Genomic DNA, 24922 nt, shown 5'->3' with positions numbered 1-24922 from the left:
GCGGCCACTGAGGTAACTCTGCAGCCATGCATACATCCGGCCACCAACACCAATATCCTCAAGCGCCTGAAGAATCGGATGGTGGAAGACGTTGTCGTAGGCACTTTTGATGTCCAGAAATATTGCGCATACCAGACGACGGCGTCTCTTTTCCTGTTGAACAGAAGATACTAGGTCGATCACACCGTCAATTGATGATCGGCCTCTTCTGAATCCATTGATGAAATCAGGAAGTCCACCACTTTTCTCGAGTAGCCATTACAGTCTGTTCAGTACCATCCGCTCCATCACTTTACCGACACAGCTTGCCAAGGCTATTGGCCGATAATGTAAGAGATCATGTGGGCATTTCCCAGGTTTTAGTAAAGCCACAAGACGACTGCACTTCCAGTGATTAGGCACAGTTGCTGTATCCCACGTAGAGTTGTAGAGCGCCAGGAGAATTTCTCGAGCTTCTACTCCAAGATGACAGATCGCGGAGTATGTAATTCCGTCTGGTCCTGGACAAGTTGACCGGCGGGAAGCCATCCAAGAACCCTTTTCGTAAGTCTCCAGGTTTCTGCCCCGTACGTGAGTACTGGTAAGACGCAGCTGTTATACACTTTTCTCTTGAGGGATAATGGCGACCTGCTGTTCATGATCTGCGAATGCCTGCCAAACGCACCCCAGCCCATTCTTATTCCTCTGATTATTTCACTCTCATGATCCGGATCAGCAGTCACTACCTGTCCTAAGTAGATGTATTCCCTTACCACTTCCAGTGCCTCGCTACCTATCGTAAACTGCTGTTCCCTTCCGAGACTGTTAAACATTACTTTAGTTTTCTGCAGATTAATTTCTAGTCCCACCCTTCTGCTCTGCCTCTCTAGGTCAGTGAGCATGCATTGCAGTTGGTCCCCTGAGTTACTAAGCAAGGCAATATCATCAGCGAAGCGCAAGTTACTAAGGTATTCTCCATTTACTCTTATCCCCAGTTCTTCCCAATCCAGGTCTCTGAATACCTCCTGTAAACACGCTGTGAATAGCAGTGGAGAGATCGTATCTCCCTGCCTGACGCCTTTCTTTATTGGGATTTTGTTGCTTTATTTATGGAGGACTACAGTGGCTGTGGAGCCGCTATAGGTATCTTTCAGTATTTTTTCATACGGCTCGTCTACACCCTGATTCCGCAATGCCTCCATGACTGCTGAGGTTTCGACTGAATCAAACGCTTTCTCGTAATCAATGAAGCTTGTCCCTTGTAGCTTCAATTCAATTGGGACAAGGGAATCAATTCCCTTGTAGCTTCGTGCTAAATGTTGGGGTTCACGTTAACTTTCTCTGTCGTGAACTTTCCTCCACCCCGCGGGCTTCTGCAGAACTGTTTAATTTGATGACGCTTAGACAGCGAATGCAGCGGACTCGGCTTTTACTCATGACTTCAGTCAGGCACCAGCTGCGTGCACACAATAAGCGCTTGCGAATGCAAGCACTCTTGCCTCCACAAAGCCACAAAGGCGTATTGCACTTTTTGAAGGGGACCGGACTGTATACGAACGATTGTGAATGACAGTGAGCATTTATCTGCGTGTGCGTTCATGCTGTCTGACTCTTCATTGTGTTTCTTATTTTTCTCATGTGTCTTTATTCTTTTCTTCTTCGATCCTCTAGGATATGGCAGTCGACTGAGTGCGTCCTATAATAACGTGTTTGTCGTTTTTCGTCTCTGCTGTACGAGCGAGATTGGGTATATATATATATATATATATATATATATATATATATATATATATATATATATTGTTTTCTGTTTAACGTTCTAAGGCGCGAAGGGGCTAGGCCTAAGCATGGTTTTAGATTCAAGCGAAAATACCGGCGGCTAAATATGTGCTACATCACCTCTAAATAATTGTGCGACTTCGCACACGCACATTGCACATTGGGGTCTATAAACCCCAATGTGCGTGCCCAAATTGTACAAAAGTTATGTCTGAAGTTTACCGGCAATTAAAGAAAAAACATACAATGCGTCGGCCGGGAATCGAACCCGGGCCACCCGCGTGGCAGGCGAGTATTCTACCACTGAACCACCGACGCTTTTTTTTTTTCTTTATTGCCTGACCTTGACAAAGAAAGAACAGCAATAGCAATACGCAAAACAAAATATAAAGGACACAATGACCACGTCGTATTGACATAATCAGCCTGGTAGGGGGCTGGCTTCGCCACATTAAAATTCATTTAGAGCCATCAATGGCTCCACTTTTGACAGCCACTCGGGAGTATCGCCACCGGCCTTTAATATCTCAACAAACCGATGCACAGTTTCACGGAAATAAATTCGCGTAGGTCGTGCATCGGGATCGCACTATTATCCTGCCATTCGAGAGCGCCAAATACTGTGGAGGCAAATTAACATTATTAAATCAAACGGAAAACCATCCTCGTTAGTAATGGGTAGATACCGTATTGCCTGAGGGTCGAGGGGAAATTGTTTCTTTAACGTTCTTTGTAGTATGCCCCCCAAAAAATATCCCTCCCCAACAATGAAGAAAAACGTGATCTATCGTTTCTGGTTGTTTGCAGATAAGGCAGAGAGATCCACATGGAAAAAATAAGCCCTTTTCCTGTAAATACATTTGTACTGGCAACGTTTTAGTGTGTAACTTTAAAAAAGAGGTTTTAACCCCTGGCACCAGAAGCGTAGCCGGGGGGGGGGGGGGGGTCTTATGGGGCTTCAGCCCCCCCCCCCCGAAATTTTTTCGTGCTGTCGTGCGCCGCCAACCAAAATGACCCCCGGCGCCGGAAATCATGCTGGATTTAGTCTAGAATGACCTTTTCATGCTCGAAAAGACATTTCAGCTCGAAAATTGCGAAATTGGACTGGATTTCGCGGCAACGCCCATGCACAGGGAGTCGCATATCGTAACGCAAGGAGCCCCTCCCGAGCACAAAGTTTCAAGGGGGTTTTGATGGCAAGCGGGCTCGTCGTGGCCTCTCGCGGAGGCCGCGCAATCGACGGAGCGCATGATTTCAATTCTGGAACTTTACGGGTATGGCGTTCTCATAAACTGTTGATGGGAATGATTCACTTGCATTTCCAAAGTCGTGCCTTAGATTTTCAATTCCGTAACATTGTGGGCTTAATAAAGTTATAAACATTTGATGCCAAAGGTGCGTTCACTTTTCTAAAGTCCTACATCTGACCATACAACGAGACAAGCCAAATCAACACACTATCAGACAAGTTTACAAAGCACGCAGCGAGGTCCGAAGACGAAGCGTCGTGGTGGTTCATTTGTGGCAGATTGTCACAGAAAAGAATATCAACATTTTTCTTCCACCTGCGCCAAAGCATCCATGTCAAGGTACTAAAGCCAGCAAAGGTAACTACGTTCTTATTTATTTTTCTACTTTGACTTTCATTCCTGAGAACACATTGAGCCTCTTCGTTTTTTTTTTTTTTTTTTGTTCTCGCTACCCGCGGGCTGCCGGAACCACCCAGAACGTATGCGTTTTTCTCGTGTTGCCCCGATCACCGCGCAGCGCACTTCGATGCACGTTCGTTTTTCTCTGACCGAGTGGATTATCGTCTGGCATAGTTTTGGACGCTTTCTCGCTAGCAGACGAAAAAAAGAAACAAATGCATGGCCGCTCACCGCCATCACTACGGGGACTCGATGGATTGCAACGCGTTCGCTTGAGCGGAATTTCTCCGGAAAATTAGGATACGATACCGCGCAGCATGCGTATGGTTATCTGTGGACCAATCGTCTCACGTTTTCTTCGATATTCCTTCGGTAGCCGCATTAGGTGCCCAAAGTAGGCATTCGGTTATAGTCAACATGCCTTCCTTGCGTGTTTTTCATTTCCATGCCCCCGCCCTACAAAAGAAAAAAAATACATTGACGCGGCGCAGCAAATTGTCGCATGGTGAAAGTTTGATTTTGTTACTTCGTTTGTAGAAAGTAATGGGCCACGGGACGCTTCAGTTGGCGGATAATCACTATATTATTGCGGTAGCAATCTTGTGGACCCTCCAGGCGCATTCCTGCCGTCGCCCTCATGTTCCGTATACAGTCCAAGGGCGATAACATCGTGACCGCGTGCCGCATGTGAGAGGGAAAGCGTAAGGGGGCGTGGGGTGACATGGGTTTGCCGACGATGGGGTGGCTCAATCTTGGTGCGCAAGGGAGAAAAACAGGGAGGAAGCTCGCCGCCTCCTGTCGCGTGCGATACATCAGAGGGAGTTGAGGGAGGGGGGGGGGCTGCGATCTGTGAATCTGTGGTCGCGCAACATGTTTATTTGCCTTGTTTGACGCATTTTATATAGTGACTTTTTCTTAGATACGCAGATTTATTTGAGACTTATATTGAAATATCTTGTTGCGAGGTTTTGTGCATACGTGCAGTGAACTTTGTTTCCAGATACACTTTTTTGCCTTCTGTCAAGCTGTATCTTCGCATTTCTAATGCACGAGGGCGAGTGAAATGAAAGTGAGCCAACCCACCCCGGCCAATAAAGGTTCGGTTCATTATCTGCGAGGCATGCACATAGCACAGAGGCATCTCTCGTTTACGAAAGTGACACACAGGTGTGAGGATAAAAGTTCTTTAATGCTCTTGCACATTGGGTTGAACTTGGTTTCGTGGCATAATGGACACTCCGAAAGTGTCACAGAAGGTTGTCGTGAGGTTTTTGACAGCTTAAGATGTTTCGGAAAAAGAAATTAGTCGCCGTGTGGCTGCCGAGTGCGTTGAACATTGCATTTCATAGGCCACTGTGAAGCGTTGTAGCAAACGGTTCCAAGAAGGACGTGAAAGTTGCGAATACGATTCAAGACCGTGCCAAAGCCACTGTGCAATCAACCCAACACAATTGTAAAGGCTAATTAGAAAAGAACGGAGGATAAGCGTCGGAGAATTGGCAGAGCGTGTGAACATCCGTCATAGTTCGGGTCACACTATAATTCATGAACATCTCGGTTATCGGCTCTTGTGTGCGCAATGGGTGCCCAAGATTTTGAACCACGGCCAGAAGACGGAGAGGTTCGGTGCTGCCTTGACTCATCTAATCCTGTATCACAATGCGGGTGACGACCTTAGTCTGCAATTGCGACCGGGAACGAATCATGGTGCCACTACTACGAGCCTGAAAGACGACAGCAAAGCTTACAGAGGAAACATTTCAATTCATAACCCCCAAGAAAAGCAAAGGCCTTCATTTCTGCCGAAAAGGTGTTGACTTTTTTTCGGTCGTCAGGATCGAATTTGCTGAACCTAGAGACACTCAATCGTTTCGGATATCGTAAAACGTCGGATCGGCTGCGTGTCGCAATCAACAACAAATGGTGTGGAAATTCAGGAATGGGGTCATCTTGCTCCACAATGCCCGTCTCCACGTCGCTGATGTCGTTAACATAAAACTGGCAAAGTTCAAGTGGGAAACGCTGCAACATTTGCCATACAGCCTAGACCTGTCGCCTTGTGACTTCCACATTTTGGAGCATTTGAAAAAAAAAAACAGCTCGAAGGAACCAGAATTGTGTCGGACGATGACGTGAAAGAGTCCGTTACCGACTTTTTGAAGCGGCAACCCAAGGAATTTTATGAGACGCGAATCAGGCGGCTCGTTAGACAGTTGGTCAAATGTCTAAATGCTTATGGAAACTACTTTTAAACAAAGTACGCCGTTAGTCATATATTCGCATTGGCTGACTTTCATTTGACTCGCCCTCGTACATTTCGCCGAACTCCTTGTTTCTATATTTATTTCATTCATTCCATACTGATAGCCTGGGTGCCAGCCCTTAAGCAGGAGTGAGCATACATAATTTTTTTGGCAAAATAGTTGCAACATATAACATCACAAAGACATGGTGAAGAAAATGGAAAAATAACTGAACAAAGGAAAAAAAGCAGAAATAAACATGGCATTATCTATAATAAAGTGGATCATTATACAACCAACACAATAAGAAAAAAAATCAGGTTTGGTGCCTGAGCCCATTTATAAATAGTTCGACTATTTCACATTTTAACACATCAGCTGGTAGACAATTCCATTCACGGGTTGTTCTCGGAAAAATAAATTTTTGAACGTATCAGTGGAATTTATAAAATCTGCAACTTTCTTAGAGGGAAAAAAGCGCATTGTACATTCTGACGATGGTCTTATATACGATTCCTTATGAATTCCAATTTTGGCATGAAAAACTAAATAAAAGAATTTCAGCCTTTCCGTACTTCTTCTTCGTAGCCTTTGAAGTTCCGCTTTTTGTAAGACATGTGCTCTCTGTTGCGACTATAATTTCGGTGAAATTACTCACAATACACGGCCGATGACAGCTGCTCCTGCGCAATGCATTCTAACAAAGGACAGTGTTGTTCAGAGTTTTCCCTGTTCTTTGCATATGTACAAAAATGTAAACAAAGTTCTTGAACGACGGAGATAGAGAGATGCAAATGAGAGAAAAGCATGGAGGTTAACAAAGTTTCATTAAAATATTCGTCCTCAACTTGTTCATTCCATGGCCTTTACATGTTTCATATCAGCGGAATGCACTGCTTTGCTGGTTTCAAACTGATATAGTTCTAAAGTTCGTGGGATATTTTCTTTACGTATTAACTAGACAGAAAGCATGGAAGCATTGATATCAATTATTTCGGGAACAATTTTTGAGACATACGAGTATACTATTTTATGAAAAAATACATATTTTACTCCTCTAGCTGGACAGTGCGTAGCGTTCCACTATTCGTTTGCCGCATCTTTCGTAATGGCAATGCAGTTGTTATTTATGTATTTGATCCCTCGACAAATTCAATGAGGAGGAGGCAGAGCCGGACCGTGAGCCCCCCCCCCCCCCCCCTCCCGAACGAAATTTCTGGCCACGCCACTGCCTGGCGCAACTTGCATTTTCTTTAGTCTCTTTAACACGTCCCTACCAGGGCCTTCACTGTACAAGGCTCTGTACATGGGCTCCGGCAGAACAACGTCACACAAATCCTTGTACATTTTTTTTCTTTTTGACAGTAGATAAATATTCATTTGAAAACCTCGTTGCAAGGAATCGTACACTTGCGACAACTTCTCTAAAACATCCAAAAATGCCTCCCGTGAGTGTGGCAACAAAGTGTGGCAACGCGCGCCTGAGCCTTACTTGGCATGCGGTGCACAAGAAAGGATCGCTGACGTCGCGAAGGAAAAGAAACCTGTTCACAATCTGCCGCAAAAAAAAAAGGTGTCCCAGGCCCAATCCACCATTCTTCACTCCTTTGAACAAATTCGTTCGGCTGCACCTTTCCCATGGCGCATCCCACACGAAATTGGCGAAAATTCGATGCAGCTTCTGTACATTGAGCCTTGCACAATGTAACACCTGCATTACATACCACAGCCTACTAATAAAGAACAGATTGTACACGGTGGCTCTAGCAAAAATCGATAAGTTCGTTCCTTTCCACCTTTCCGCCTTTCCACGTGTATCATGCGTCTGCGCTGTCCAATATGTCGCGCTATCACGATAGCATTCTAGAGGTACTCCCAAGTACCTCGTTGGGGTCGTAACCCAGGACACGTTTGCAAAGCGGTCGGGCGTCGATTGCCATTCTCCGTGCCAGAGCCCTAGTGATTTGGCTAAGTTCACTCTGCTGTCTGTGACTTGGCAGAAGCTCTCTACACATTTAATAGCCTCAATTACACCTTCCCTACTGGTTGAAAAAACCGCCACATCATCCACATATGCCAACAGCTTGACTTCCGCTGCTTGCAACCGAAAGCCAGGAATTGTCTCTTTTTTCATGATGTTTAAGCACATCGCCTCTATGTATATGCAAAACAAAAGAGGGCTAAGGGGACAACCCTGGCGTACCGACCGCTGCACGCTAGTGGGCGCCCCCAGACTCTGGTTAACGATCAATCTCGTCGTGCAGTTCCGATACGCCAGGGCGGTGCCCTCGCGAATAACAGAACCAACATTAACATGGTCTAGTATGCAAAGCAAAATTTCATGCGCGACACAGTCGAAAGCTTTTTCAAGGTCTAGTTGCAAAATGGCCACGCGGCTATTTGTAATATCGCAGCACTCCAGCACGCATCTTGCTGCATTAAGATTAGTCGTAATAGATTGTCCCTTGATCCCGCACGTTTGATGCGGTCCAACAATTTCCTGGAATACTGACTGTAATCTTCGCGCTAAAGCTTTCATATAGATTTTGTAATCCACATTTGTGAGTGCAATTGGCCGGTACGCTGTTACTTGTCGTAACTTGTCTGCTTCGTCAGTTTTGGGGATTAAGACAGTCTGTGATCTTGCATAAGACGGAGGCAATTCGTTAATTTCGTAAGCTTCATTAAACACGACCGTCAATATTGGCGCGATTCCACGCTTAAAAGCTTTGTAAAACGCCGCGCTTAACCCGTCCGGCCCTGGCGATTTACCAGGGTTTAAATTGTCTATCGCCGTTTCTACCTCTGATTCGGTTATTGGCAGCTCTAATCTAATCCTTCTGCTCATCGTTGAGTCGCGGCAGTGCCCCAAGAAACTTATCCTTAAACGTGTTCGTGTCGGCAACATGTAAAGCGAACAACATCTGATAGTACTGAAAAAATGCACGCTTAATGTGTTCGTTATCATCCGATAGGACACCTCCCCATTCTATGTTGTCTGTGTGATTTCGACGAGCGTGAGCTTCTTCAATTCCGAGGGCTCGTTTAGACGGCGTCTCCCCAGCAGCTACATGTTCCGCTCTCGCCCGAATCAGCGCACCGCGATAACGCTCCTCTTCTATCACTTTAACTTTTTGTTTCGTTTTCCTAATGTCATCTATTCATTGACCAGGCGCTTCGCATTCTTTCTCGAGCAGTTTTGCAAGCATAGACCTTAGATTACGTTCATATAGTTTCTCCTCGTACGCCATGGCACAAGACCGCTCTATTGCTTTTATTTTAAGTTCTTCCTTACAAAGCTCCCACTGTTGCCATATTTTCAGTTCTTCATTCGGCTCTATTTTGCCGATTTCTTCAATTACCACACGGTTGAAAGCATCGTCTTTAATCAGCTTGTTATTTATCTTCCACAATTCCCAGCTAAAAGCACTGCCACGTTTTTGTGCCCGAATTCCGCACTCTACTAAACAGTGGTCTGTGAAAGACACCGGCGCTACTTGATAACTGTTGCATTTTGGAATCACGTCCAGCGTTACATAAATGCGGTCAAGACGGGCATGACTTGAACGCTGGAAATGTGTGCACTTCACATCCCCGCGCCTTGCATACACTCCGTCATATCCTCAAGGTTCCATTTGTCTATGATTTGCGACAGTACCTCAGTACTTGCGTCCCTGAACCCCCGATCACTAGTCTTATCACAAGCACTCAGCACACAGTTGAAGTCGCCCATGATAATCAGCTGTTTATCGAAGCTGAGACGCTGCTCAACACTTCTAAAGAAATCGACCCTTTCATCCACAACATTTGGTGCGTACGAACATAAAACCCGCCATTCTGTATCGCTGAGTGTGAAATCGACAGCAACACACCGACCTGACAAGCACGAGAAATCAGCATGCACGACCAGAGCCGGCAACGTCTTAATAAAAAGGACACAACCAGCAGATGTGCCGATGGCATGGCTTACAATAGCACGTTCAGCAATCATGTTTCAAGTTTAGAGACAATTAAAGAAGAAAAACATATAGTGCGTCGGCCGGGAATCGAACCCGGGCCACCCGCGTGGCAGGCGAGTATTCTACCACTGAACCACCGACGCCTTCTTCCTGTCGCAGCAGCGGTCGCCTATAGAAAGCTGGGCCGGTTGCGCAACTTGCTCACTGCATTGGGGTCATCGTGCCGGCGAGAACATGCAGGAGAGGCGGACTGCGTATACGTGGGGTAAACGTCGGGCTACGTATATCCTTGCGATTTCATCACGACGATGACGGATAGGGCAACTGGGACGCGTCGTTCAGGAGAGAAGTTGCTTCCCCTTGTTTATAAAATTGAAAGAAAAGTTCACAGTCGCTTTAATATACGCTAAAGAGGACGAAGGCGAAAGCCTGCGCACCCGCGAGACATTCGTTAAATTAGTTGACATTAGGATTCGAACACGTTGTTATTTCCTATTACTGATCTTGTCCCAGTGAAGCCCGTGGATTCGAGTGACTTTATTTACTCGACCTTGATTAATTGCGCCTTTATTACGTTCACCATAATTAACACGAAAGCTCGTGGGTTCAGCTCCCACCAAATGTGGTGCGTTCGAGTCCTACCAATAGTCGTGGATGGGAGCATCAATTTTGGCGAAATTGAATTTTGGTGCAATAATACCGTACGGTCAATTTTATTTATAATGCCGCAGACCAGATTTTTTCGACTCGTGAGCAACCTAAAGCTTTCGCCCTAAAAATACAAGAAAAAACGAAAAGCCCAGGAGCAAGTCGGCAGCACGATCGCTACTGACAGTCGAGTTGAGAAAAACAACAACAACCGAGGGTGCGCTCATTTAGCTGTTTTACAGTTTTTGAAGGGAAATCATTACCGTTCAGAAAGTGGAATATTGAAGCGGCTCCGCATAAAACGCCGTGCAACGTTTTTTTGTAATGTTTACGCGATATCCTATTTGCTCAGCCCAGTGCTGGAACAATGCTAACAAACACAGGTAGAGAAAGAGAGGTATTACCTTAATGATAGGTTGTTGATTGCCTGAAATGCTACTCCAGGTGTAAAAACAAGACAAAAACATTTGAAATTCTAGGTTTTACGTGTCAATTTTACGTGACTTTACGTGCTTTACTTATAATTTCCGGGATATTACGTTTTACACAATAATGGGGGACTCGGAATTAATTTTGACCACCTGTTTGTTTTTTCTTAGTTTCTTTTTTTACCCTGCTCCTAATGCGTGGTACAAGGGCGTTTTTGCATTTCGTCCCCAACGAAATGCGGCTGCTGTAGACGGGATTTGATCCCGCTCCCTCGGGCTTAGCGGTGCAACGACGAAGTGATCACAGTGGTCGCATAAACCCACAAAGGACAGATTCGGTCCATGGACATTCAAAGACACAATAAGTACATTCGCGGAATTTCCTTTAGGTCTGAGCACCTCAGAAACACCATCAGTGCTTTCGTGGCGCTTAACGAGCCGGTTTCATGACATTGACAATGAAGCGTGATAATCATTATACGATTGTATGGGAGTAACATCGGAAAGTGCAGCCCCAAGCGCAAGAGACATGTCTAAGTCAACCGCCAACAAGTCAAGGCGTTGGTCATGTTGCCCCCGCTTACAAAACTGTTAAAATGTTTCAACGAAAATGTCCTATTTTTGTAGCTTAGCTTATTGCAATTATTTTGGCTACATACAATGCACCAATTCATCCCTTGACTGAACTCTGTTATTACCAGAGATTTGCTTTTGGTTCGTGCGTCTGTTGCAGCCTCGTCAAAACCATCAATTTGTCTACATGACCTTCGTTTACGAAAGGTTCGAACGATCTTGACGCTGGGGTATTTATACCAGGCATTAGTAACTTTCTCCCTCTGTTTGCATTTTGCACAATAACCGTTCGCAAACGCAAGCACAAGACAATCAGTCATACCAATAAAGGAAATTTTACTAGCAAGAACGTTAGCCTTTTTTTCTCCCAGATTAAATGATCGAAATGGACAGTAGTCACGTACTTGGCATGCCCGACGACGTGACTACATTCGAAGCATATATGGAGACATACGAGACAACTCCGAGACATATGACATACCTTGGCTCATCCTTACACGGTGTTCAACAAAGCAAACATTTCTGCGGAACCCGTCTCCCGATGAATGCCGACGGTAATGCGATTAGTATTGAAGCAATGTAGCGACGCAACGTATCGTTCCCGACTGAAACGTGTCTTGTATGAGGCGTGTGCTGCAGCAGGGACTGCTCTCTTGCGCTTCCATTCGGACACGCTGCGCCATCTTGCAGTGCCGCCACGAAATACCCGCTTAGTCATTTTCGTGGCTTCTGCAATCGTATCGGTGGTGAGCCGATGTCTTTGATCCTCAAACTGCAGGTGCGTTAACCGGGCTTCTTTTCTTGCAGGCCTGCTACACCATCTAGCGACATCTTGTGGGCGTATATGGACACCTGTGATCATTTGTGCACCTGCTGCGCCATCTAGCGGTGCCGCCGCAAACACTGCGCGTGACCTCCTAAATGCATGCCACGCAAGTTCGTGCGAATGCTGAGAAACGCGTCATGTATGAGGCTTATACTGCAGCTGGGTTCCTCTTTCACCCTTCGATGATGATGATGATGACTTACTGGCATCCACATTGAAATGGGGCGGTGAGAAATAGTCACCCAGCCTGCTTGATTTAGTCAGGCATGCTATAAATGTTTGACATCATAGCATTTTTGTATACATCTCCTTAATCTCTTTTATTTTCTAAAAACTTCTACATGCACTTTGTACCGCTGCCTATAGCGGCACATGACCCAGTCGTGTCAATCTATTCGATGCTTTGTTTCAACAATACTCTTGACGTCTCTTGTTTATCTCGATTGCTCACTGGTTGATGCTTCCGCCTACTTTAAATCCAAACGCTTCTGGAAGGTGTACCTTGGGAACAGGTCTCGCTGGGTGCTGACGCCACCGCACGCTCACGTAGTCCAATAAAACCTTTGAAAAGATTAGTTCTAACAGTTTGCGAACGTATTTCGTTAAACAGACTTTTTTAGAAATAATGTTTCATGTTTAGAGGCAATTAAAGAAAAAAACATATAGTGCGTCGGCCGGGAATCGAACCCGGGCCACCCGCGTGGCAGGCGAGTATTCTACCACTGAACCACCGACGCCTTGTTCCTGTCGCAGCAGCGGTCGCCTATAGAAAGCTGGACCGGTTACGCAACTTGCTCACTGCATTGGGGTCATCGTGCCGGCGAGAACATGCAGGAGAGGCGGACTGCGTATACGTGGGGTAAACGTCGGGCTACGTATATCCTTGCGATTTCATCACGACGATGACGGATAGGGCAACTGGGACGCGTCGTTCAGGAGAGAAGTTGCTTCCTTGTTTATAAAATTGAAAGAAAAGTTCACAGTCGCTTTAACATACGCTAAAGAGGGCGAAGGCGAAAGCCTTCGCACTCACGAGACATTAATTAAATTAGTTGGCATTACGATTAGAATGCGTTGTTACTTTCTATTACTTGCGTTCTGCCACCGAAGGCCGGGAATTCTAGTGCCTTTATTTACTCTACCTTAATAATTTATGCCTTCATTACCTTCGCCTTAACTAACACGAAAGGTCGTGGGTTCAGCCCTCACAAATGATCGTGCGTTCAACCATCAATGGTGGCACCATCAATTTTGGTGCCATTAAATTTGCTTCCCGCCAAATGTGGTGGGTTCGAGTCCCAGCAATAGTCGTGGGTGGCGCCATAAGTTTTGGCGACATGGAATTTTGGTGCTATAACGCCGGTGGTCAATTTTTCGATAATGCCGCACACAAGAGTTTTCGACCCGTGAGCCACCTAAGGCTTTCGCCTTAAAAAAAAAATACAAGAAGAAAAAACGAAAAGTGGAGGAGGAAGTCGGCAGCCCGATCGCTTCTAACAGTCGAGTTGAGACAAGAAAAAAAAATATTAATTGAGGGCGCCAGAACCGAAAGTGGAATATATAAGCGGCATCGAATAAAAGGCCGTGCAACGTTTCTTTTTTTTTTTTTAATGTTCATCCGTCATCGTATTTGCTCAGCCCCGTGTTGGAACAGTGCTAACAAAGACAGAGAGAGAAAGAGAGGTATTAAGTTAATGACAGGTTGTTATTGATTGCCTGAAATCCTACTCCAAGTCAAAAAGAAAAGAATAACATCTTAAATTCTACATTTTACGTGTCAATTTTACGTTGCTTTGGGTGTTTTACTTATCATTTCCGGGATATTCGTGACTTTACGCGCTAGTGGGGGACTCGGGATTAATTTTGACGACCTGTTTCCTTTTCTTTTTTACCGTCAACCCAATGCATGGTACATGGGCGTTTTTGCTTTTCACCCCCAGTGAAATGCGGCTGCTGTGGTCGAGATTAGCACCGCGACGACGAAGTGATCACAGTGGTCACATAAACCCACAAACAACACATACAGTGCACGGACATTCAAATACACAATAAATACATTCACAAAATTTCCTTCAGGCCTGAGCGCCTCAGAAACGCCATCAGTGCTTTCGTGGCGCTTAACGAGCCGGTGATGACAACGATAATGAAGTGTGACAATGATTATACGCTAGTATGGGAGTGACATCGAAAGGTGCAGCCCCTACCGCAAGAAACACGTCTAGATCAACCGCCAACAAGTCAAGGCGTTGGTCATGTTCCCCACTTTACAAAACTGTTCAAATGTTTAAAGGAAATTTCCTATTTCTGTAGCTTAGCTTCTTGCAATTATTTTGGTGACAGATAATGTACGAATTAATGCCTTGACTGAGCCCTGTTATTACCAGAGATTTGCGTTTAGTTCATGCGTCTGTTGCAGCCTCGTCAAAGCCACCAATTTGTCTACGCGACTTTTGTTTTACGAAAGGTTCGAACGAACTTGACGCTGGGTTACTTATACGAGGCGTTAGTGACTGTTTCCCTCTTTTTGCATTTTGCACAATAACCGTCCGCAAACGCAAGCACAAGGCAATCAGTCCTACCTTTAACGGACAAACTACAAGCAAGAACATTACCCTTTCTTTTTGTTCGAAGATAAAATGCTCGAAATGGACAGTAGTCACGTACTTCAAATGCCCGACGACGTGACTACATTCCAAGCATATATGGAGACGTATGAGACAACTCGGAGACATATGCCATACTGTCGCTTTTTCTATTACGGTCTTCAACAAAGCAAACATTTCTGCAGAACCAGTCTCCCGATGAGTCTCGACGGCGATGCGATTAGTATTGAAGCAATGTTGCGACGCAACGTATCGTCCCCGACCGAAACGCGTCTTGTATGAGGCGTATGCTACCGTGGGGGCTGGTCTCTTCCGCTTCACTCCGGGCACGCTGCGCCATCTAGGCGTGCCGCCGCGAAGTACGCACTTAGTCCTTCTCGTGGCTTCTGCGATTTTACCCATGGGAAGCCGGTGCGAACGATATTTAAGCAGCAGGTGGATTAGCCGGGTTCCTTTCTGGCGGACATGCTGCACCATCTAGGTTCATCCTGTGGACGCATATGGAAATCTATGATCATCTGTGGACCTACTGTGCCATCTAGCGGTGCCGCCGCAAACACTGCGCGTGGCCTCCTAAATGCATGCCACGCAAGTTCGTGCGAATGCTGAGAAACGCGTCATGTATGAGACGATCACTGCAGCCGGGTTCCTCTTTCACGCTTCGAGGATGATGATGATATATTGTCATACACTTTGAAACGGGGCGGTGAGGAACAGTCACCAACCTGCTTGATTTAGTCAGCTATGCTATAGATGTTTGACATCCTAGCATTTTTGTATACATCTCCCCAATCTCTTTTATATTCTAAAAACTTCGACATGTACTTTGTGCCGCTGCCTATAGCGGCACATGACCCAGTCATATCGATCTGTTCCCCTGCTCTCTTTCCAGCAATACTCTAAACGTCTCTTGCTTATCTCGGCTGCTCACTGGTTGATGCTTCCGACCCCTCCACATCCAAACGCTTCTGGAAGGTGTACGTTGGGAACTGGTCTCGCTGGGTGCTGACGTCACCGCATGACACGTAGTCCAGTAGAATCTTTAAAAAATAAGTTCTAGCAGTTTACGAGCGCATTTCTTTAAACAGACTTGTTCAAAAATAATGCCTGAAGTTTAGAATCAATTGAAGAAAAACAGTACATGCGTCGGCCGGGAATCGAACCCGGGCCACCCGCGTGGCAGGCGAGTATTCTACCACTGAACCACCGACGCCTTCTTCCTGTCACAGCAGCGGTCGCCTATAGAAAGCTGGACCGGTTGCGCAACTTGCTCACTGCATTGGGGTCATCGTACCGACGAGAACATGCAGGAGAGGCGGACTGCGTATACGTGGGGTAAACGTCGGGCTACGTATATCCTTGCGATTTCATCACGACGATGACGCATAGGGCAACTGGGACGCGTCGTTCAGTAGAGAAGTTGCTTCCTCTTGTTTATAAAATTGAAAGAAAAGTTCCCAGTAGCTTTAACATACGCTAAAAAGGCTCGACAATATACGCAGATTGCATGAGTATACTGAGCAATATGCATCAGGCTCCAGATTAATAATCGCAGGTGATTTTAACGTTCCTGAAGTGAACTGGCAAACAATGTAGCATCATTCCCCCTGTGCAGATGTGTTACTTGACTTTATGGTATCGTTTAACCTTACTCAAATTGTAACTGAACCTACACGCGTACAGGGATCCAGCTGTTCCATGCTAGATCTAATATTCCTCAGCAATCACTTCATAGATAACGAAACTAGATTAATCTTTCTAGATGGTATTTCGGGTAACAAAATCACCTATTGCACTATACCCCTTCATGACATCGTTACCCCTCAGCAAATGATCGCTTACCCCGACTATAGTAAAGCTAACGACACTAGTTTACTTGATTACCTGATTAATGAATACGACCCGTTTTCGCAACTTTCACATAGCAGCAATATGGACATCGATATATTGTGGCTCGCATTTAACGTCATTATATCTCACTGTATAACCAATTACATACCAACTAGAAAAAAGAAACTTACCAGGCGTAATCCATGGATAACGCATGACGTTATACATGCGAAACATAAAGTAAACCGAATACGAAAACTGCTGAAAACTAACCCATTAAAATTTACGCATGAAAATCTCAGCGCAGCTATCCAACTTATGAAATAAAAAATTAAGACAGCCAAAAAGTTCTACTTTACTAATACGCTCACAAACTTTTTGAAAACTGCTCCCACAAAGTTCTGGAGCTACATTAACCAAAAGAATCGTAACGACAGCGGAGTCTCAAATGAAGATAACAGAAACTATGCTAACTTGCTTAACGACTACTTCTGCTCCGTTTTCACTGAGGAGAACGGCACGCTATCACAAGTAGGCTTCTCTAGAAATAAGCCACTAGAGCCACTCACACTAATCGAAACAGGCGTACTTAACCTACTACTTAACTTAGACCCAAAGAAATCCCCAGAACCTGATAGTATTCCAAATCCATTCTATCGCAGATACGCTGAGTGGATGGCCAAGTACTTAGTAATAATTTTTAATAAATCAATCTTCTCAGGCACCCTCCCTAAGGATTGGAAAACAGCTAAAGTGAAACCAATTCATAAATCGGGAAGTAAAACAGAACCCTCTGACTACAGGCCAATCTCACTAACATGCACTGTTTGTAAACTACTAGAGCACATTATCTTAAGGAATATAAACAAACACCTTGAACAGGAAAAAATACTAACAGATTGTCAGCGTCGTTTTCGCAAATGAATTTCCACGGTGACACAACTAATTGAGCTTGTCCACGATGTATCGTTAGGTATTGACCTACAGAAACAAATCGATCTAATCTTTCTAAAATTTTTCAAAAGCCTTCGATAGCGTAACACATAAGAATTTAATTTATAAACTCGAACTTACATTGGGAAATGGCCCTATTCTAAACTGGATCGAGGACTACTTTACTAACCGCACTCAATTTGTAGAAGTTAATCAGCAATATTCCATTAAATCTAGCGTAAGATCCGATGTTCCACAAGGAAGTGTTCTGGCTCCAGTTTTATTTCTCATATACATTCTGATCTGCCCCGCCAAATGTGGTGGGTTCGAGTCCCACGAATAGTCGTGGATGACACCATCGAGTTTGGCGACATTGAATTTTGGTGGTATAACGCCGGACGGTGAATTTTTTGATAATGAAGCACACCAGATTTTTCAACCCGTGAGCAACCTAAAGCTTTCGCCTTAAAAAATACAAGAAAAAAACAAACAGAGGAGCAAGTCGGCAGCACGATCGCTACTGACAGTCGAGTTGAGGAAAAAAAAAAGACATCAACTGAGGGCACGCTCATTTGCTGCATTATAGTTTTTTAATGGAAATCAATACCGTTTAGAAAGTGAAATATTCAAGTGGCTCTGCGTAAAACTCCGTGCAACGTTTCTGAGCACCTCAGAAACACCATCAGTGCTTTCGTGGTGCTTAACGAGCCCGTGATAACAGTGAAAATGAAGCGTGATAACGTTTATACGTTTTTATGGGAGGGAAATAAAAAGTGCAGCCCCGACCGCAAGAAACACGTCTAGGTCAACAGCCAACAAGTCAAGTCATTGGTCATGTTGCCCCCGCCTACAAAACAGTTCAAATGTTTAAGCGAAAATGTCCTATTTCTGTAGCTTAGTTTCTTGCAATTATTTCGGCGACAGACAGTGTACCAATTAATGCCTTGACTGAACCCTGTTATTACAAATGATTTGCTTTTGGATCGTGCCTATGTTACTGCCTCTCGAAACCATGAATTTTTCTACACGACATTTGTTTTAAGAAAGGTTCGAACGAACTAGACGCTGGCGTATTTATGCCAGGCATTATTGACTATCTCCCTCTTTTTACCTTTCACACAATAACTATTCGCGAGCGCAAACAACACAATCAGTCCTACCATTAACGAAAAAATTACAAGCAAGAACGTTACCCTTTTCTTTTTCGAAGATTGATTGCTCGAAATCGACACTAGTCAGGTACTTCAAATGCCCGACCACGTGACTACATCCTAAGCATATATGGAGACGTATGAGGCAACTCGGAGACATATGACATACTGCGGCTTTTCCTTACACGGTGTTCAACAAAGCAAACATTTCTGCGGAACCCATCTCCCTATGAATGTCGACGGTAATGCGATTTGTATTGAAGCAATGTAGCGACGCAACGTGTCGTTCCCGACTGAAAGGCGTCTTGTATGAGGCGTGTGCTGCAGCAGGGACTGCTCTCTTGCGCTTCCATTCGGACACGCTGCGCCATCTTGCAGTGCCGCCACGAAATGTCCGGTTAGTCCTCTTCGTGGCTTCTGAGATTGTATCGATGGCGAGCCGGTGCGTGCGATCCTCAAAGAGCAGGTGGGTTAGCCAGACTCCTTTTTCTCGCGGACATGCTACACCATCTAGCGATATCGTGTGGACGCATACGGACATCTGTGATCATCTGTGGACCTGGTGCGCCATCTAGCGGTGCGGCCGCAAACACTGCGCGTGGCCTCCGAAACGCATGCCACGCCTGTGCGTGCGAAGGCTGAGAAACGCGCAATGTATGAGACGTTCACTGCAGCCGGGTTCCTTTTTCCTCCTTCGACGACGATGATGATGATGATGATGATTGATTGATTGATTGATTGATTGATTGATTGGCATCCCCTTTGAAACGGGGCGGTGAAGAATAGTCACCTAGCGTGCTTGATTTAGTCAGGCATGCTATAAATGTATGTATTTATTTATTTATTTATTTATTTATTTGAAAATACTGCCAGCTGCTTTTTGGCAGCCAAAGCAGGAGTGGTACATAGAAAATAGAAAGGGATACTGTACAAACAAGAAAATGTCGAAATAAAATTCGAACACAGCAAGCTCACACACAGTGCAACACAGATCATACTTGTGCGCTATTGCGCAGAACAATATCTCTAAAACTAGAGACATGAGTTGAATAAAAATTCGGTACGAAAGGAATTGCGTGCTTCGCTCACAACTGAGAAATAGCCGATAAGAAAGAGTCGACAGTACGCTCGTTCGTTACCTCTTGCGGAAGCCTGTTCCATTCTCTGATCGTTCTAGGAAACAATGAAAATTGGTAAGCGATAGTTCTAGCCTGGGGTACAATAAGGGTAAGTTCGTGCTTTCCGCGGGTACTTCTGTACGCGTGTTCGACTGTAAGTATTTGTGAAAATTCATTTTAGTTTGGCCGTTGACTATCGTGTAAAGCATTTTCAGACGGTGTAGCTTACGGCGTTCCTCCAGTGTTGGAAGACCAGACCTTGAACGGAGATCAGATAGTGACACTTGTCTTCCATAGGCATTAAAAATAAACCTGAGTGCTCTTTTTTGTACTTTTTCCAGCCTATCTGTATCAGTCATAGTGTGCGGGTCCCAAACGGCATCACCATATTCAAGTAGAGGGCGCACCAGTGAAGTATAACGAGCTAGTTTTGTCTTGCTTGTACAGTGCTTCAGACGTTGTCGAAGTAACCATAGTCTTTTTGAGGCTGACGAAACTATGTCTTTAATGTGCGCACTCCATCTTAAATCGCGAGATATTTCAATCCCCAGATGTTTAAACGTATCGACAAGAGTAACGCCAACGTCGTTAATTTTGTATGCATACGACAGTGGACTCTTCTTTTTTGCTACGGTCATTTGGGAGGACTTAGGGATATTTAGGTTCATTTTCCAGGTCTGGCACCAGTCAGAAATTGATGTTAGAGAATTGCTTAAGAGTAATTGATCATCTTTAGTTTGAATGGCATGATAAACAACGCAGTCATCCGCGAAAAATCGGCATTGTACAGCAGTGTCAAACGAGAGATCATTCAGATAAACAAGAAAAAGTAATGGTCCAAGGACGGACCCTTGAGGTACGCCTGAAAGGACTGGAAGCATTGATGATGTAGAGTCACCTATTTGAACATATTGTTGGCGTTGCGTTAGGTAAGAGTCAAGCCACCTCAGAATACGCTCATTTCTAAATAGATGCTTTAGTTTTAATATCATCTTGGAATGCGACACGCGGCCAAAGGCTTTTTCAAAATCTAGAAAGATTATGTCGACCTGGCCAATATTATCAAGAACTGCAAACAAATCATTAGTAATGTGGAGTAGATGTGTCACTGTCGAAGGGCCACGGCTGAATCCGGCCTGACTGTTCATGAAAAAATTGTTGCCTTCTAGGAAGCTGCTTAAATGTTTGAAAAGAAAATGTTCTAACACCTTGCTAGCTGTGCACAACAACGACACCGGGCGACAGTTAGTTACTGTGAGCTTATCGCCAGTCTTGTGTATCGGTATAATTTTGCCTATTTTCCAGTCAGAAGGAACTTCTTTCTGTAAACGTTTGCTAAAAATAATATAAAGATACTTGGCATACCACTCCGCGTATCTAAACAAAAATGCATTTGGGATTTCGTCGGGTCCCGAAGATTTCCCAATGTCTAAGCTAAGCAATGCTGAAAAAATATCTTCTTCTGTGATTATTAGCTCTGGAACTGCATACATAGCTGCGTGGCTGAAATCTATATTGTTATCGGCACTGTGCAGAAGAACGGACGAAAAATAGTCGTTGTATGCCGTTGCTATACAGGTTGGGTCAGCGACGTGACCATAAGCCGCTTATAGCAATCGCGCAAAAGGAAACCGCCGACATGCCACCGCGAGTGCAAAGATTCTTGTTGCGGCTACTCAAATACAACTTTGTCTTGCAGTACCTTCCCAGAAAACAGCTGGTTCTCGCTGACATGTTGTCACGCTCAATGGCTGACCAGGGCAAAGATCGAGTTGGCACTACTTCTGGTACCACAGACGATGTGGAGATCCATGCGGTGCAGTCCTTGGGCTATATGGTCACTTCCGAAACGCAGCGGTTACTGCAGCAAGAAACGTCTCGTGACGTATACCTACAGGCCGCGAGGAAGAGCTTAACAAGCGGGCAGCCGGTGAACGGGAAACTCAAGCCATTTGATTAAATTAAATTAATTTATGAGGTTTTACGTGCCAAAACCACTTTCTGATTATGAGGCACGCCGTAGTGGAGGACTCCGGAAATTTCGACCACCTGGGGTTCTTTAACGTGCACCTAAATCTAAGCACACGGGTGTTTTCGCATTTTGCCCCCGTCGAAATGTGGCCGCCATGGCCGGGATTCGATACCGCGATCAAGCCATTTGCGAAAGAAGTATAAGTCGTTAATGGAATAGTGCTGAAGGGCTCTAAAGGTGTAATGCCGAAGAGTATGCGACAAAGCATCCCGAAAAGGACACATGCTGGCTACCTCGGGTTGCAAAAGTGCAAAGAGAGGGCCTGAATTCTTGTATTTTGGCCCGGTCTGAACGACGAAATCGCTGCGCTAGTAGAAAGCTGCGCAACCTGCCGAAAGTACGCTTACACGCAACCACATGAACCACTTCTAATGCGGCCAGTTCCAAAATGTGCTTGGTATAGGGTCGGCGTAGATATCTTTTCTTATGCTGGAAATTCGTGCGTGGTTGCATACGACGCCTTGTCAAATTTCCCTGAGGTTGAGAAACTTGACGACACAACTGCAGCAACTACGATCGCAGCCCTTAGCGCCATGTTCGTCAGGTACGGCGTACCTGTAGAAGTTTGCACGGATAACGGACCCCAGTTTTCAAGCCATGAATTTGCCAGATTTGCCAGAACATACGACTTCAACCATGTAACCTCCAGCCCCCGTTATCAGCAGTCGAACGGCTTGGCGGAGAAAGGTGTGCAAATCGTGAAGCGCACCCTGAAAAAGACTCGAGAGGCGAGGGAGGATTTCTGGCTGGGTTTACTAGCCTATCGCTCAACACCACTGGAAGATGGGTATTCTCCGGGTGAGCTTCTGCAAAGAAGCCGACTTCGTTCTACCCTTCTTGACTTCGGCAGGGTGTCCCGGACCCCTGTGAGGAAGCACCACCAAGCCAAGGCCGGGAAGCTTTTGCTAATACTGCGCAGAGGCACGAAGGTGAGGCTTCAGGATGCGACTGCGTGGTCCCCAAAAGCGAAGGTCGTTGGTGAATCTGCTCCACGTTCCTATTTTGTACGAACGCAAGATCACCGTGTTCTGCGGCGCAACCGCCGACATCTACTTAGGACGCGTGAACAGCATAGCGGTGAAAGTGATGACGACTGCGAGGAGAATCCACTATGTGAAAACTCCCGTGCGCCGGCGCCTGCAACACCAGCTGAACGAACAGCGCAAGCCTCCCAGGAGTCATCTCTAGAAACAGCCGTAGGATCAATGCTACCAGCAAGTGACGGCGATCCTTCGCCTGGCATCCAACCGACGCATGCTACTAGAAGGTCGACTCGTGTCGTCCGTCCTCCTCAGAAGCTTCATTATGATGAACATTTTCAGCAGGTGTAATAAGTTTTGGCGAATGTGTATATGTATCTAATTCTCTTTTTTTGTTACCCGAAGGAGGATGTATCGGACACGTGCACTGATTATATCAACGCGGATGCGCATCGGTGATGCGCAGTGTGTACAGCGCGCTGCATTCATGTCTTTATAAGCCACGCTCTCAATAAATCTTCGTTCTTTCCTGCACTGACTATGCTGCTGTAAGCGTCGCCTTCCTTGGCACGTTACATGGTTTGACATCCTAGCATTTCCTGCCATCCAGAGCTCAGAACTTTTACGGCAAACTTGGGCTGTACAGAGCGCCCACGATGCGGCGGTTAGGCTCGGCCTACCAGTCCCCACGTGGGAGCGGCCCGCAGCTCTGCCCCATGGCAAAGCTTCTCAGGACCTTGTAAATAAAGTTCTTTGTCTGTCTGTATGCCGATCCTAGCATTTTTGTATACATCTCCTTATTCTCTTTCTTTTTTCTCAAAACTTCTACATGTACTTTGTAACGCTACCTATGGCGGCACGTGATGCGGTCGTATCGATCTAGTCCCTGCTTTTTTTTTTTCCAGCAGTACTCTAAATGTCTCTTGCTTTTGTCGACTGCTGACCAGTTGATGCTTCCGTCCACTTTAAATCCAAGTGCTTCTGGAAGTTGTACGTTGCGCACTCGTCTCGCTGTGTGGATGCCTTCGCATTCCGTTACCATGCGCTCAGGGGTCCCCAGATTTTTTTCTGCAGCATGTACGCGCGTCATCACCTGCCTTTTTAATGAAGTCAACTAGATATTACTTAAAACTAGCCCAACAAATGATCAGACCGTTTTTCACAGTGGTTGACAACAAATGGGCTTGAACTCAATATGACAATAACAATACGTAATATCTTTATTCTAAAAAAACAGTCGCGAAACACAAATGATTTTCTGAGGGATTATGATTGAACTTATGCTTCATAAATTTTAAGTTGCTTTGTTTTAAGGAAACATAAAATTCGTCTTTTCATATCGATGAACTTCGTACAGATATTTGTCGATCTGTTGTCGTTATAAGCAATACCAGGGCTCTCGCGCCACTTTACGTCATGAAGCAACTCTACAACGCGTTGGTTTGCTAACGTGTGGATTACAGAAATCGCATTTGGGTTAATATTGATAAAACAGGTCACAATTAGTACATGATCGGTGTAGTTGGAGAAGTATGGGAGAGGCCTTTGCCCTGCAGTGGGCGTAGCCAGGCTGATGATGATTATGATGATGACGATGATGATAATAAAACAAATTCTGACAGCATTTATATGCTGCAAAACTAATTTAATTCTTGTGTGAAGAGCACCAGATCAAACACGCACTGTCAAGCTCTTTCAGAAACACTATTAGCAATTGAATGTTTGGTCAACGAAAACAATTTAGCCTTGCGCAAACACGGTGTAATGAGATCTGGTGTTGATGCATTCCTGTGCGTCTAATGTCGAAAGGAAGACGACTTTAGTCTTATAAACACAAAGCTCTATGTCAAAAAAGAAAATGTGCGGAAATCAAAGTTTGCAGCAACTGAGGCCTGAGTTACATATCTAAATCCTCACCATGTCACGAGGACCTTGTCTGAAGAAATTCCGTTGGCAAAAGTTTGGAAAATGAAGACTGCCAATTATTAATGGAGAAGTCCTCGAAAGCTGGGAGCATTCGGGCATGTATTAAGATAATCTAACCGCCATATTCGATCTTTCTCTTTTATCTTTCTCTTCCTCCCTTCGTTGACAGTTTAGTTATCTATATTCATCTTCATCTGCTTCTATTCCTGACACCGGAATCCCATGTTCTCTACGCTTTCTGTCGTGATTCCTCCGTGGATGGTAC

General features: G+C 45.1%; 4 non-coding genes across 4 annotated transcripts; all 4 read right to left on the bottom strand.

Annotated features, from left to right (window-relative positions):
- Positions 1-2005: 2005 nt before the first annotated feature.
- TRNAG-GCC (transfer RNA glycine (anticodon GCC)) lies at positions 2006-2076 on the bottom strand. Its single transcript has one exon. It is a non-coding gene; the product is annotated as a tRNA-Gly (tRNA).
- A 7605-nt stretch (positions 2077-9681) lies between these two features.
- TRNAG-GCC (transfer RNA glycine (anticodon GCC)) lies at positions 9682-9752 on the bottom strand. Its single transcript has one exon. It is a non-coding gene; the product is annotated as a tRNA-Gly (tRNA).
- Positions 9753-12750: 2998 nt separating this feature from the next.
- On the bottom strand, positions 12751-12821 carry TRNAG-GCC (transfer RNA glycine (anticodon GCC)). Its single transcript has one exon. It is a non-coding gene; the product is annotated as a tRNA-Gly (tRNA).
- A 3008-nt stretch (positions 12822-15829) lies between these two features.
- TRNAG-GCC (transfer RNA glycine (anticodon GCC)) lies at positions 15830-15900 on the bottom strand. Its single transcript has one exon. It is a non-coding gene; the product is annotated as a tRNA-Gly (tRNA).
- Positions 15901-24922: the final 9022 nt, after the last annotated feature.

This window comes from Dermacentor andersoni, chromosome 4, assembly GCF_023375885.2.
Source record: "Dermacentor andersoni chromosome 4, qqDerAnde1_hic_scaffold, whole genome shotgun sequence".
Lineage (NCBI taxonomy): Eukaryota > Metazoa > Arthropoda > Arachnida > Ixodida > Ixodidae > Dermacentor > Dermacentor andersoni.
Note: the sequence above shows the minus strand (reverse complement) of the source record. Positions and strands in the feature narration are given on the sequence as shown.